This window comes from Hemitrygon akajei, chromosome 17 (genome assembly GCF_048418815.1).
Source record: "Hemitrygon akajei chromosome 17, sHemAka1.3, whole genome shotgun sequence".
Taxonomy (NCBI): Eukaryota; Metazoa; Chordata; class Chondrichthyes; order Myliobatiformes; family Dasyatidae; genus Hemitrygon; species Hemitrygon akajei.
Genome location: NC_133140.1, coordinates 64194318 through 64211142, shown reverse-complemented (window position 1 = coordinate 64211142; position 16825 = coordinate 64194318).

The following is a 16825-nucleotide window of genomic DNA, read 5'->3' as shown; positions in this document are numbered from 1 at the left end:
CACTTTTACATCAAAAGACATACGAGCAGAAATATGCCATTGGGACCACCAAATCTGCTCTGCCATTCAATCATATCTGCTTTATTTTTTCCTGCTCAACACCATTCTTCTGCCTTCTCCCCATAATTTTTGTCACTCTTACTAATCAAGAATCAATCAACTTCCACTTTAAATACTGTACGCTCACTGTCTTGCCATTTGCGGGAATGAATTCTATAGATTCAGCACCCTCTGCCTAAAGAAATTCCTCCTCATCTATGTACTAAAGGGATGTCCTTCTATTCTGGGGCTGTGCCTCAGGTCCTAGACTCACCTACTACAGGGAACATCCTCTCCAAGTCCACTCTATGCAGGCCTTTCAATATCCAATAGGTTTCATCAAGATCTTACCTCATTCTTTAAAACTCCAGTGAGTGCAGGGCTAGAGCTATCAAAAGGTCCTCATGTGTTAACCCTTTCATTCCTGGAATCATTCTTGTGAATGTCCTATGTACCTTCTCCAATACCAGCACATCTTTTCTTAGATATAAGGCCCAAAACTGTTACCAATATTCCTAATTTGGTCTGTCAAATGCGTTATATAATTTCAGCATCACACTTCTGCTTTTATATTCTAGTACTCTTGAAATGAATGCAATATTGCATTTGCCTTCTTTACAAACACTCAACCTGCCAGTTAACCTTTAAAGGAATCCTACATTAGAACTCGCAAGCCCTTTTGTATCTCTGATTTCTGATTTCACTCCCCATTTAGAAAATTGTCTACACCTTTATTCCTTCTACCAAAGTATACAGCTTATACATCCCCATGCTATATTCCATCTGCTACTTCATCTATTCTCCCAACCTGTCTAAGCCTGTTCGCAGACTCTCTGCTTTCTAAACACCATCTATCCTCTACCAATCTTCATATCAAAAGGCAAACTTGGCCACAAAGCCATCAATTCCATCATCCAGATCATTAAAGTACTGGACTCAGGAGTGAACCCTGTAGAATGCCACTAATCAGAAAATTCCCCCTTTATTCCCACTCTTTGCCTTCTCTTCTGCCAGTTAGCCAATCTTCTATCCGTGCTTGTATCATTCCTGTATTACTATGGGCTCTCATCTGGATAAGCTGCCTCATGTGCAGCACCTTGTTAAAGACCTTCAGAAAATCCAAATAAACGGCATCTACTGACTACCCTTCATCTAGCCTGCCTATTACTTCCTCAAACAATTCCAAAGGATTGGTCGGGCAAGATGTCCCTTTCAAGAAACCTTGCCTATTTCATCACGTGTTTCCAAGTACCCCAAATCTCATTCTTTATAATGGACTGCTATAAAAGTTTACAAATCACTGAAGTCAAGTCTATACTTTCTTGTTTTTAATCTCCCTTCATTCTTAAAGAGTAGAGTAACTCTTGCAACTTTCCATTCCTCAGGAACCATTCCTTACTCTACTGATTCTTGAAGGATCACTACTAATGCCTTCACAATCGCTTCAGCTACCTCCTTCAGAATCTTGGAGTGTAGTCGTAGGTCTTAGTGACTTACCCATCTTCAGATCTTCCAGCTTCCTAAGCACCTTCTACTAATTAATAGCTACTACACTCACTTCTGTCTTTCTCATTTCTGGCACGTTGTTGGTGTCCTCCACAGTGAAGACTGATGCAATATTGTTATTCTCTTCATCTATCATTTCTTTGTCCCCCATTACTGCCCCAGTGTTATTTACCTGTGGTCTGATATCCGTGCTCGCCTGTCTTTTATCCTTTAAACACCTGGAAAAAAAAACTTCTGGTATCCTCTTTTTTTTAATCTTATTGGCTACTTTACATTCAAAGTCCATCTTTTCTCCTCTTGTTGCATTTTTAGTTATTGGTTTTTAAAAAGCTTCCCAATCCTCCAGCTTTCTGCTAACTTTTACAATATTGCCTTCTGCTTTTATGCTGTCTTTGGCTTCCCTTGACACCTAAGGTTGCCTCATTCTTCCTTTAGAATGTGGCTTGCCTTGGCCTCTGGAGGCACAGATCATTTGGTATGAACAATACTTCCTTTATGTAAGCTGTTTTTATACAGTTTCATGCATGGGTTAATTTTTATTCAATCTGAAGCACAGGGTGAAGAGACATTCATCTCCATCCTCCCTTTATTTGCCATTGAAACAGAAATATCTTTTCACAAGTAAGAGATCTCATTAAAAATCCAGAAGAAGGCTTCTGTCTCGGGTGATCATTGAGAATTTGTTTAATTTACTGCGTAGTTGCGTAGATACGCACTGCAACGGCAGCAGAGTGAGTGATGTCTTCAAAGACATGGCCCCTGGACTGGACTAGTGGCTGACCGCTGGAGATGATAATGTCGGCTTCCGACCCAAGCAACGTTGATCGCCTAGACCTCGAAACTTCTGGCTAATCGATCGCATCTTCGCAATGCTCGAATGAAACCTCAATTAACATAGCTGCAGCACAAACTCACGGCAGTGTTGAAGCAGAAAGAATGAGAGCAGCGTTTGAGACAAATAGAGAAAGCTCGTATAGATATGGAGAGGGCACGCGTAGAAGCTACATTAACTGTGCTCAAGGAGGAGCATGAAGCCGAGGGAATGGTACATGAGGCAGCAGCTGATTCAGACAGTGGTGAGTCTATAACTGGAATCAGTTGTGTTTTGCCATCGCAGCAGCTAATGCATCTCACCAAAAAATACATTTTGTCTATAAAAGGAAGACAGTGCTCCAGCTTAACGAGAAGAGACTGTCCACAGCATGTAGCCAACATGTCTTTCACATGGTCCAGGTATTGACAGCAAAGGCCTACAGCAGTGAACACCCACAACACCCTCTGTCCATTACAGCAACGGCCTCTGTCAAGAGTTGCTACTCATGCCCGTCCGCACAGGCATGGACAATTTGAACTTCCATCCATCACAGGGCACACTTTTGGCAAACTAGTCTCCACAATATCCTCTTTTGGGAGCTGCAGGTGCATTGGATTTGGCTTGGTACCTGGCTCATTGAAACCTAATCACGGCAGGACTAATAGTGTTCGAAAACCACTCTACCAGTTATCTGTCCTGGAAGTCAAGTTTTTGCAATATCCTGGAAGGGCTAAGTTGCAAACCCAGTGAAGATCCAAACCAGTAATTTCCAATGGGGCTGGTACCCGCCCGCCCGCGCTCCCCCAAGTAGGTGCTACGTGCCATAAGGGGGCATTAGGGGAAATAGAAATTGTCAGGGGGCATTATATTCTGGGTGGGGGGCAGTAAGTGGCATCCTAACTTGAGGCATGAGATTTGACTGACTGTTAGTAGAGCAGGCCCTTCCAAAAAAAAATGGAGGCGACACTGGAACTCAGGAAGAACCATAGCTCTGCAGGTTGTGAACATCCATCGCCATTACTCATCTGGAACTCAGCAATCTCATCTGACCTTACCAACCAAACAGACATTGTTGGGGATGCACAAATTAGCAACCAGGATGCCCAACACTTCCCCTTCCCTCACAGCACAGAGCTAGTCCATGCTGTTTAACAGTTGGTGAGACAAGTACACCCTCTCAACTTTCTCTACAGATCAACTGAAAACAGGTCGCACAACAATACTGCACTGGCTAGAACCAAATGGTGAAATAGAGCCGATCAGTGAACCTGCTGACCCCGAGGATTCCTCTTTTGGTGTTTAAAGAGACCTCAGCTTCATATTTGCAGTCAAGAACCATCTTCGGGGATTATGAGACCTTACGTGATTGGTCAATCACGCTAACTGGAGTAGTGTAAATGTAGCTTGTCAAACACCAGCTCTATCCCAACTGACGTTCAGCTTTCAATCTGAATCCTTGTCAACGTAATTTCTGCTGTTGTGATCGTCTTCATATTTGCCTCGCCATTCCTTTGCAAGCCACTACTATTGTTCCAATGTTGCTGTTGTCAACATCCGATAGTTTGTGTTATTTTTTAAATTTTAATTTATCCCCGTTAATGAAGGATAAATACGTATGGCGCGATCTCTATGAGTCTAAAAGCGATGAAGCCTTGAGTTTGAATCCTGCTGAGAAACAGAAAGTGTGTCATTACAATGTTTCATACCTTGAGTATGGTTTTATTCCATTCCCATCAGATCAATGACAACCCATGTGTCTTAATTGTAAAACTGTACTGTCTAATGAAACCATGAAACCATCGATCGCTGGAAAATTTCTGTAAAAGACACCCTGAAAAGGCTACTTATGGTATTACTCAGTTTCAGAAGATGAAATAAGCATTTGAAAAGCATTGCACACTGGCGTCATTTGCCAGAAAAGCTAAAAATGACCTTGATTGTGGTCTTATTGGTTCTGTGGTTGAACTTTTGCTCAAAGTCAACAAGAGCTTGGGGAAACAAGATTGAACTTTTACATTAAGATGTGGCATACCCAGTTGATCTGTATCTCAAAATGAATATTCTAAATATGAAACTGCATGGTGAGAATTTCAATTAAATCCAGGCAAAAGTGCAGTGTCCACTCTTATCAGAAAACTGGAAATATATAAGCAAAACATTGGGAGAAGAAAGTTCTCATAGTTTCCCTGCGTAGGGATTATGGCACTCCTGTTCACAGATGGTGACTTGTAAGAGAGTACTACTTACACCTACAGTCACTGAAAAAGGATTTTCAGAATTGATTCAAGGATTTGAACGATTTGGAAATTCCAGACATTTCTTTGGAAGGTAGAAGAACAGGAAGAGAGCTTGCAAGAAGAAATTATCAAAATTCTGAATGATAAAGAAGCAAAAATGTTTTTCAAAAACTTTGGTTTTTGTGGTATGTGGCTACAATGTCATGCGAAGTTTCCTGGTCTTTGGAGAAGAACCAAACTGCTCTTCATTGCATTTCCATCCTCCTACCCTGTTGAAAGAGGCTTCAATGCAGTGAACCACATACCCACAAAAAACAGAAACCATTTGGATACTGTTATGCATGGGGACTTAAGGAGGATTGGGAAAAATATCTCCTTGCTGACGAGCAACACTGGATGTGTGCCACACAAATGTGAAATGACCCTAGTTTTATGCTCTCAACCTCCGGTTACACATCCTTCAAAGAGGGATCTACAGCAACAGCATGGAAAAACAGAAATCCTACCATGGTCAACAAAACTGAAGAGGAAAACTCCATCACGATCCTCAATAGACAATGTCCTGTCCATAAGAAAGCTCAACTCTTAAGGAAATGCAGAGGATTCAGAGAAAAATCAATCACAGATTGAAGATGCTTTCTAAAGGAACACTCGGTATGTTTCAAATGTTGTGCTTCAACAGCACACTAAGCAAAAGACTGTAAAGCTGTCAAGCACTGCACTGGGTGCAACAGTGACCAGCACATATCAGCACTTCATTCAGGTAACACCTTGGGCTACGACTGGTTCCAATATACCTGCAGCAGAGCAACAGCTGGATAAACCAACTGTTTATCCATCAGATGTAGCTACTTCCTCATACACAGACGCATGCGGGAAAGGATTCCAGCTCCTGCTCTAAAATATTTCTAGCCGACATCTACCCAAAAGGACATCTGGAGCAAAAAAATAAAGCGATATGTAATGAGTAGTGCAACGTGTCACTGGCAAAATCAACATTCATTGACATAAACAGGAGAAAATCTGCAGATGCTGGAAATCTGAGCAACACACACAAAATACTGGAGGAACTCAACGGTCCAGGCAGTATCTATGGAAAAAGGTATAGTCGACGTTTCAGGCCGAAACCCTTCGGCAGGACTGGAAAAAACAAAGCTGAGGAGTAGATTTGAAAGGTGGGGGGGAGGGAGCTTCACAGAAAGGATACTTGGCTGTCGTAGCGGGTCTGGGTAAGCACGAGTTCAAAGAGCTGGAGAGCAGCAGGAATCACAGCGGGGGAACAGTTTCAAAGCTTTCAAAGGTACATTTAATGTCAGAGAAATGTATAGAATATACATCCAGAAATGTTTTTTCTTTGCAACCACCCACAAAAACAGAGGAGTGCCCCCAAAGAAAGAAAAACAGTTAAATGGTAGAACCCCAAAGCCCCCCCAGCTCCCCTCCCTCCTGTGCATAAGCAGCAACAAAGCAACGATCCCCCCTTCCCCCAATGGTAAAAGAAAGGCACCCGCCACTGAGCACTCAAGCGTGAGCAAGGCGACAGCAAAGTCACAGAGTTGCAGTTCACCTGGCTCAGTCAGATTTAGGCAAGCTGACCTCCTGTCACTTGGAAGATGATTACAAGCTGGCACTTTCCATCGAAGATGAGATATTCCTTTGAATCATGAACAAAGACTTTAGCAATGAGAGTTTGGTAGCTCCCCTACCTTTCTGCTCTCCATGACACTTCTACCAAACAACAGAGAGCAGGCCCTCAGTCATCTCATGTCCCTCAGTCACACATTGAGGAGAATAACAGGAATAAAGGATCATTATGTGGAGTCCATGGAGAGACACTTAAGGAACAATCATGCTAAGAAATGCAGTCATGATCAAGAATCTTGATCTTGGACAGGACCCTTCTCCTGTGCAGTGCAGTCTGGGCCTTGGATGGGGCTCTTTTACAGACCCCTTTCCTTTCGATGTTGCTGATGCTGAAATACTGTATTTGAAAAGATATTGCTGTTTCAAATAAAAAGAGAATAAAGATAATGTCTTTCAACCATGCCCTTCAAAGCAAATAAAAATTAACCTGCGCAGGAAATTACATTTAAAAAACACTTTACACATAGGAACGGATGTTCTGACAAAATGAACTGCTCCTCCAGAGGCCAGAATACTCCCCACCTGGCATCCATGGGACATCAAACTCAACTATTGAAACTGAAGGTCAAGTGATCATTTCACTCAGTCTTTGGCAAAAGAATCGTCTCAGAAAACAATCTTGTAAATTTAAGGTCCCTAATCAAATCTGGTTCACTGCACAACACCCAAACCAGCATTGCCTTTACCTTAGTGGACTCAGCAGCCAGCTACACTAAAAAGTCATCTAATCGAAATTCTACAAAGTGCTTCTCTTGGGATCCAGTGGCAACTTGATCTTCAAAGTCTACCTGCATAGTGAGTCTCCCATGACCACTGAAACATTAGCCTTTTTACATGCCTTTACCTCCCATTGAAATTCGCACCCCACATCCTGGCTACTGTACTCCCATTAGGGTCTTTTTACACTTACAGTTTCTTGCATTCTCGCTATACCACTCAAGAACCAATCAACTTCCGTTTTAAGTATACCTAAAGACATGGCCTCCACAGCCATTTGTGACATTGAGTTCCATTGATTCAGCACCCTCTGCCTTATGAAATTCCTCCTCATTTCTGTTCTGAAGGGACGTCTTTGTATTCTGAGACTGTGGCCCCCAGTCCTAGATTCCCCCCACTATCGGGAACATCCTCTCCACATCCACTCTATCTTTCAGTATTTGATAGATTTCAGTGAGATCTCCTCTCGCTCTTCTAAAGTCCAGCTATTAGTGGTTAGCACAACACTTTACGGTACCAGCGACCTGGGTTCAATTCCTTCCACTGTCTGTGAGGGATTTGTATGTTCTCCCTGTGACCACGTGGGTTTCCTCCTGGCACTCTGGTTTCCTCCCACAGTCCAATGGCTTGCCAGTTGGTAGGTTAACTGATCATTGTAAATTCTCCTTTGATTAGGCTAGGGTCAAATCGGGGGTTGCTAGGCAGCACGGCTCAAAGGGCCGGAAGACTTGTTCTGCGCTGTATGCAAATAAATAAATAAATAAATAAATATTATAGGCCCACAGCCATCATTAGCCCTTTCATTCCCAGGAACATCCTTATGAACATCCTTTGGACCCTATTCAGTGGCAGCACTTCATTTCTCAGATAAGGAGCCCAAAATCGCTCACAATACTCCAAATGCTGTCTGGCCAATGTCTTGTAAAACCTCAGAATTGCATCCTTGCTTTTATATTCTAGCCCTCTCAAAATGAATGCTAACATTGCATTTGCCTTCCTTACCACGACTCAACCTGCAAGGTATCCTTTAGGAAATCCTGCACAAGAACTCCCAAGTCCCTTTGCACCTCTGTTTTCTGAATCTGCTCTCCATATAAAAAATAATCTACGCCTTTATTCCTTCTACCAAAGTGCATGACCATACACTTCCCTACACTATATTCCATCTGTTCCTTCTTTGCCCATTCTCCTAATCTGTCTAAGTCCTTCTACAGACTCTCTGCATCTTCAGTACTACTTGCATCTTCACCTATCTTTGTATCTTCTGCAAAGCTGGCCACAAAACCATCAATTGCATCATCCAAATCTTTGACATATAACATGAAAAGTAGCAGTCCCAACACTGACCCCTGTAGAACACCACTAGTCACTGGCAACTAACCAGAAAACTCCCTTTATTCCCACTTCTTGCCTTCTGCCAGTTAGCCAACTTTCTATCCATGCTAATATGTTTCCTATAAAACCATAGGCTCTTATGTTGTTAAGCAACCTCAATTGGGACACCTCGTCAAAGGCCTTCTGATAATCCAAGTAAACAATATCCTGACTCTTCTTTGTTTATCCTGTCTTTTATTTCCTCAAAAATTCAACAGATTTGTCAAGTAAGGTTTCCCCTTAAGGAAACCTTGCTGACTTTAGCCTATTTTATCACGTGCCTCCAAGTATCCCGAAACCTCAATCTTAATAATGGCCTCCAACATCTTACCAACCACTGAAGTCAGTCTAACAGGCCTACAATTTCTTATCTTTTACTCCCCTCCCTTCTTAAAGAGTGGAATGATATTTGTGATTTTCCAGTCCTCTGGAACCATTTCACTATATAAAGATACTTGGAAGATTATTATTAATAATATCTCCACAATCTCTTCAGTTACCTCTTTCAGAACTCTGGGGTGTGGTCGATCTGTGCCAGGCGACTTATCTATGTTTGGACCTTTCAGCTTCCAAGCTCCCTCTCGTCAGTAACAGCAACTACATTAACTCCTGGCCCTGACATTCCTGAGTTTCTGGCATACTGCTGGTGTCTTTCACAGTGAAGACAGACGCAATATACTTTTAAGTTCATCTGACATTTCTTTGTCCCCATTACTTCCTCTCCAATGTCAATTTCCAGTGGTCCGATATCCAATTTCTTTCCTTTTTCACTCTTTATATATATGCAAAAATCTTTTGGTGTCCTTGTTTATATAATTGGCTAGCTTACCTTCATATTTCATCTTTTCCCTCCTTACTGCTTTTTTTGTTGCTTTCTACTTTTAAAAGCTTCCCTATCTTCTAACTTTCCTCTAATTTTTGCTGTATTTATGCCCTCTCTTTTGCTTCAACACTGTCTTTGACATCCCTCGCCAGCCACTTTTGAGGGCACAAAACCAGGGGGCATAGATTTAAGGTGAGAGGGGAATGATTTATAAAAGGAAGCATTTGAGGAGGAGCAATAGTATCCCTGAAGAAGCCCTGAGATAGGTGGATGGATGGGTGGGCTTAGGGGTATATGGGCCAAACACAGCAAACTGGGACTAGCTGGGTGGGCACTATGGTGGCACTGGGTGGGCACTATGGCATGGACTCGTGGGCTGAAACACCTATATTCCTGCCATATTGTTCTATATACTTCAAAAATAGGATCATTTGCACTACATAAATACAAGATGTTGTATAGTTATGTATATATTTTTGTGTTGTTATAGTCATGGGGTCGGCAGAGTAGTGTGGCTGTTAATGTAATGATTTACAATGTTAGTGATCTGGGTTCAATTCCTGCCACTGTCTGTAAGAAGACTGACCATGTGGGGTTCCTCCGGGTGCTCTGCTTTCATCTCAAATACCAAAGATGTATGGGTTAAGGTTAGTAAGTAGTGGGCGCACTACGTTGGTATGGCAACACTCGTGGGCTGACCCAGCACACCTTTGGACTGTAGTCAATGATATAAATGACATATTTCACTGCATGTTCTGAGGTACTGTACCCGTGGCAAATAAAGCTAATCTTTAAACCCACAATTAACGTTAAGTTATCTTGTCATTTATCCCTCTTGTACATACAGAAGTTGTATTTCTTACATCAGTATAGTTACTGCACTTTGGAATTACTTCATTGGCTATAAACTATTTGTCACATGACATTGTGCTGTCAACATTCGCACTTTCACCAGATTACGCATTGGAACTTCTAGGTTTCACTTTATCCAGCATCTTGGTTAACTGCTTGTTGTACCGTTGGCCACAAAGCCAGATTCACATGGTCAAAAAGTAATATTACCACAAATAAATTAACAAATAATAAGGTGCATTTACAACACAAGCTAAAAAAGAAAAACACTTCTGTCATTCAACATGTTGGTGAGAGCATATGTATGTGTGTAGGTAGCATCAATCAGAAATATGGAAGACTGGTTTTCATTAGAATATTGTTGATTTGAAACTGGTGTTCAAAGCTCCAGCTAACCCCTCTTAATCCTGAAGATCCATTTGTCAGTAGGAATTGCCTCTGAAAGTGCAAGACCTCACACTTCACTGCATAAAATTTCAACTTCCATTTTCAGCTCATTGTTCAAGCTGGCGCAAATCTCACTGCAAGCCATGATAGTTTTCCACCCTGTCCACTAGACCCCCAATCACAGTGTCATCCACAAATTTGCTGGTCCAGTTTACTGCATTATCATCCAGATTGTTGATATAGATGACAAACAACAATGCACCCAGCAACCAAACCCTGTTGCACACCATGTCACGGGCCTCCAGTCGAATAGGCAACCATTTACTACCATCCTCTGGCTTCCCCCATTAAGTCAATGTCTAATGCAACTTACTACCTCATCTTGAATGCCAAGTGATTGAACCTTCATGAACAACCTTCCATGCAGGACCTTGTAGAGAACATCCACTGCCTTGCTTTCATCAATTTTCTTGGCAACATTCTTGAAAAACTCTGCAACATTGGTTAGACGTGACTTACCACGCACAAGGCCATATTGGCTAACCTCTAATAAATTCCTGTCTACCCGATTTCTTATAATACCTTCCAATACTTAATTATGTTAAGCTCACTGGCCTATGTTTTCCAGGCTAATTCTTAGAGCCTTTCTGAAACAATGAAACAACATTAGCTATCCTCCAATCTTGCAGCATTTCACCCACGGCTAAGGATGTTTTAAATATCTCTGCTAGGGTCCTTGCAATTTCTGCACTAGTGTCCAAGGGAACACTTTATCGGGGCCTGGGGATTCATCCAACTTAATTTGCCTCAATATAGCAAACACCTCCTCTGTCATCTGAATAGGGTTCATGACCTTGCTGTTGCATTGCCTCACTTTGATAGACCCTGTGTTCATCTCTTGAGTAAGTATACATGCAAAAATTCCATAAAGATTTCCCCCATCTCTTTTGGCTCTACGCATGGATTACTACTCTGAACTTCTAGAGAACCAATTTTGACCCTTTTCAATGCACCTATTATCCTTGCCTTTTATTCTGACAGGAACATAAAAATTCTGTAGTCTCAAAATTACACTTTGAAGGCCTCCCAATTACCAATAACACCTTTGCAGAAAACAACCTGTCCTAAGCCACATTTGCCAGACCCTTTCTGATACCATCAAAATTAGCTTTTCTCCAATTTAGTCTCTTAACCCAAGGACCAGACCTATTCTTTTCCATAATTACCTTGATGCTAATACCATTATGATCACTAGATGCAAAATATTCCCCTTCACAAAATTTTGTCACCTGCCTCCTAAATTCAGGATCACTTTCAAGGACTCCACAACTCACGTCGTTAGTTTTATTTATTTATCTATCTATCTATTATTTGCATAATTTTTCTTCTTTTGCCTATTGGTTGTTTGTCAGTCTTTGTTTATGTATAGTTATCACAAATTCTATTGCATTTCTTTATTTTCTGGCAAGAAAACAGCTTTTATAGATAGCATATGGTGACATATATTTACTTTCATAATAAATTTACTTGGACTTTGACATTGTCCCTTCACTGCACAGGGGTACATTGCCCTTGTACCCTCGAGGGCTCCTGCACAGTGACACATCCATGCCAGGGGGTGAAAGGTGGCCAAATGTTAGAGAATGAGGCTGCAATTTCTAGAGGATAAGGTCAAGCATCTTTGTGATTTAGTGCCCAGCACCCAACTATACCATGGGTGCTGCGATCTTGGCGTGAAGTCTGATAGGTTGGACATTAGTAATGAGATCACACTTTCAGCTTGAGAAAGGAGAGCAGACTTTTGCTCCATGAAACTATTGCCTCTGGGAACAACTCAGCAAACCAGGAAACTTTTTGGTAGACAGGTTTTTGGCTTGCTATGACAATCTTCAAGCCCTTTGGACCCTCTAAGCTCTTTGGACACTCTTATCTGAAATTATTATTTACAACAGTCTGAAATTACAAAGCAGCAAACTGACTTTGCAAATATAGCTGACGGAGATCATGCGCAAGAAATGCAAACTTCCACTGTGGCACCCAGGCAGTGCCAACCTCAGCCTGCGTTGCTGTGGGATACGAGACACTGGCCATCAATCCCATCACCAGTGATGCTGCCCAATATTTCTGCAAAACATGTGCTTAAAGGACACACCAAGAATAAAGAAGCTCTGCACAAAGCTAGTGCAATCTCAGACATAAAGTCATACAGCATAGAAACAGGCCCTTCAGCCTAACTCGTCAATGCTGACTGTGAGGCCCAGTTAGCTAATCTCATCTGCCTGGCATTGGAGAGGGTCCAGAGGAGGTTCACAATGATGATTCCAGGAATTAAAGGGTTATCATACGAGGAACGTTTCATGACTCAGGGTCTGTACTCACCGGAATTCAGAAAGATGAGGAGGGAACTCATTAAAACCTTTTGAACGTTGAAAGGCCCTGACAGAGTAGATGTGGAAAAGATATTTCCCATGGTGGGGGAGTCTAGGACAAGAGGGCACAACCTCAGGATATGGGGTGCCCTTTCAAAACAGAAATGCAAAGAAATTTCTTTAGCCAAAAGGTGGTGAATTTGTTGCCACATGCAGTTGTGGAGGCCAGATTGTTGGGTGTATTTAAGGCAGAGATTGATAGGTTCTTGATTGAACATGGCATCAAAGGTTATGGGGAGAAGGCTGAGATCTGGGGTTGAGGAGGAGTTAGTAAAAAAGGATCAGCCATGATTGAAGGCAGAACACACTTGATGGGCCAGATGGCCTCATTCTGCTCCTATGTCTTATGGTCTTATTACAACCTCTCCATGTAGCACAATGAAGCCAAGTGATAAGGGAAAACTTGTAGGTGGCTAGTTAGCATCTCTGTCCAATAGGACGTGCTTTAACTAGTACATATTTTTACTTTGTGTTGACTTTTATTTTTGTCCGTTGTTCTCATGGACAGAGGTCCTCATCTGATGCAGAAACACCTCAACCTGTGAAGGGATTGATCACATAGTACCTTGTATCTGTCCTGGCCGCAAATCACTTGTGCCTTGTGCTTTGACTGTTGGAGATCTCAGCTGTAATCTACTATGGAGTATGTGCGTTATTTGAGCTGATGGCCATGATTTTTAAATCAAGTGAGAATATTTCTTTGCCTTCAGCCAGTATTAGGAAATAGTACTTGAGGATATTTCTAACTTGAGAGGCTTCAACTTGTTGCTGGTTACGTCCAATGCTGAGAATCCCCTCTTCTATACAATAAGCCCATGAAGTTCTGCTTATTCCCTCTAACCATGAGATGCCTGCACCAACAGAGGTGGCATTTGTCAGCAGGTGCCGTGGTTTTGCTTTAGTTTTTCTGATATGTTGCTCACCTTTGAAGAACGAGCATTAAGGTTAGCTTGTGAAAAGGAAATATTAGATAAGTATGCGGATTGCTGGTAGATAAATGGCGGGGGTGTGATACTGTTGGTGAAGTTGTTCAGAGGCCACAGCAATTTTTATTATACACTTCCTTTGTCTTTGACATTGCTCCCTCACCCCTTGTCTTTATTGTGGTCTTGTATGCTCGAGTGCTCCTGGAGATCTACGTTACTGGTCCTCTGTTGAGACAGGCAGCCACACAACAGCCAGAGTCACAAAGGCTGCTTGATTCGGTTTTGCAAGTCAATCTGAGTCTAAGCCTGTCAAAAGCGGGCAAAGATTATCTGTGATCCAGCATTCCCACTTCAATTTTCAGGGACAATAGGATTCCGCCTGTAAGCTGCAGCTTACTGATCCATTCATTGGATTAAAATTTTATGGTTAATTTACAATCAGGATAATTAAATCATATGGGTTAAAATCCATTTTTACATGACCTTATTAGGAATTCAATACTTTTAAAAAGCAGATGTCAGTTGACAAGGCTACACTGTTCATGTACAAAGTAACATCCACCTGCAGCTTGAACATCAGAAGCTCTCCGAATGTCTTAAATGAAGTTAACAAAATAGCATTGTATCCGCTGAGAAGACTGGGACTGGCATTCAATAGCTTCATCAGGACTTAAGTTTATAGATGAGCTCTTAAGAGGAAGGTTTAGGGAATATACCAAACCTTACCGCAATTTAATACATAAATAAAAAGAATCTTTATGTTCCTGTTAGGTTGAAAGGAAAGGTTAAAAGTTTGAGAGAGCCATGGTTTTCTAGAGATATTGGAAACCTGGTTAGGAAAACGAGAGATATCTACGATAAATATAGGCAGCATGGAGTAAATGAGGTGCTCGAGGAATATAAAGAATGTAAGAAGAATGTTAAGAAAGAAATTAGAAAAGCTAAAAGAAGATACGAGGTTGCTTTGGCAAGTAAGGTGAAAATAAGTCCGAGGGGTTTCTACAGTTATATTAATAGCAAAAGGATAGTGAGGGATAAAATTGGTCCCTTAGAGAATCAGAGTGGACAGCTATGTGTGGAGCCGAAAGAGATGGGGGAGATTTTGAACAATTTCTTTTCTTCGGTATTCACTAAGGAGAAGGATATTGAAATGTGTAAGGTAAAGGAAACAAGTAGGGAAGTTATGGAAACTATGACAATAAAAGAGGAGGAAGTACTGGCACTTTTAAGGAATATAAAAGTGGATAAAATCTCCAGGTCCTGACAGGATATTCCCTAGGACCTTGAGGGAAGTTAGTGTAGAAATAGCAGGGGCTCTGACAGAAATATTTCAGATGTCATTAGAAACGGTGATGGTGCCTGAGGATTGGCGTATTGCTCATATGGTTCCATTGTTTAAAAAGGGTTCTAAGAGTAAACCTAGCAATTATAGGCCTGTCAGTTTGACATCAATGGTGGGTAAATTAATGGAAAGTATTCTTAGAGATGGTATATATAATTATCTGGATAGACAGGGTCTGATTAGAAACAGTCAGCATGGATTTATGCGTGGAAGGTCATGTTTGACAAATCTTATTGAATTTTTTGAAGAGGTTATGAGGAAAGTTGACAAGGGTAAAGCAATGGATGTTGTCTATATGGACTTCAGTAAGGCCTTTGACAAGGTTCCACACGGAAGGTTAGTTAGGAAGGTTCAATCGTTAGGTATTAATATTGAAGCAGCAAAATGGATTCAACAGTGGCTGGATGGGAGATGCGAGAGAGTAGTGGTGGATAACTGTCAGGTTGGAGGCCGGTGACTAGTGGTGTGCCTCAGGGATCTGTACTGGGTCCAATGTTGTTTGTCATATACATTAATGATCTGGATGATGGGGTGGTAAATTGGATTAGTAAGTATGCAGATAACACTAAGGTAGGTGGTGTTGTGGATAATGAAGTAGGTTTTCAAAGCTTGCAGAGAGGTTTAGCTTGCAGGTAGAAGACTGGGCTGAACGATGGCAGATGGAGTTTAATGCTGATAAGTGTGAGGTGCTACATTTTGGTAGGAATAATCCAAATAGGACATATATGGTAAATGGTAGGGCATTGAAGAATGCAGTAGAACAGAGTGATCTAGGAATAATGGTGCATTGTTCCCTGAAGGTGGAATCTCAAGTGGATAGGGTGGTGAAGAAAGCTTTTGGTATGTTGGCCTTTATAAATCAGAGCATTGAGTATAGGAATTAGGATGTAATGTTAAAATTGTACAAAACATTGGTAAGGCCGAATTTGGAGATTTATGTATAGTTCTGGTCACCGAATTATAGGAAAGATGTCAACAAAATAGGGAGAGTACAGAGAAGATTTACTAGAATGTTACCTGGGTTTCAGCACCTAAGTTACAGGGAAAGATTGAACAAGTTAGGTCTTTATTCTTTGGAGTGTAGAAGGTTGAGGGGGGACTTGATAGAGGTATTTAAAATTATGAGGGGAATAGATAGAGTTGATGTGGATAGGCTTTTTCCATTGAGAGTAGGGGAGATTGAAACAAGAGGATATGAGTTCACAGTTAAGAGACAGTTTAAGGGTAACACGAGGGGGAATTTCTTTACTCAGAGAGTGGTAGCTGTGTGGAATGAGCTTCCAGTAGAAGTGGTAGAGGCAGGTTTGGTATTGTCATTTAAAGTAAAATTGGATAGGTATATGGACAGGAAAGGAATGGAGGGTTATGGGCTGAGTGCAGGCCAGTGGGACCAGGTGAGAGTAAGCGTTCAGCATGGACTAGAAGGGCCGAGATGGCCTGTTTCCGTGCTGTAATTGTTATATGGTTAAACTGCAATGATTTCAGAAATTTGTTGGCAGTTCTTTAAGGAACTCCCAGAATTTCTCTAGTTTAATAGTCTCCTATGACATTATCATTAATTGGTCAATTTAATGCTATTAAAATGATAGTGTTACCGAAGTTTCTATATGTATTCCAAGCAATCCCTTCTTCTGTTCCTAAACTGTTTTTTTTGATAGAATAGACTCTAAAATTCTATCTTTTACTTGAAATAATAACAATCCGAGATTGAGTAAACCTTTACTGCAGAAATTAA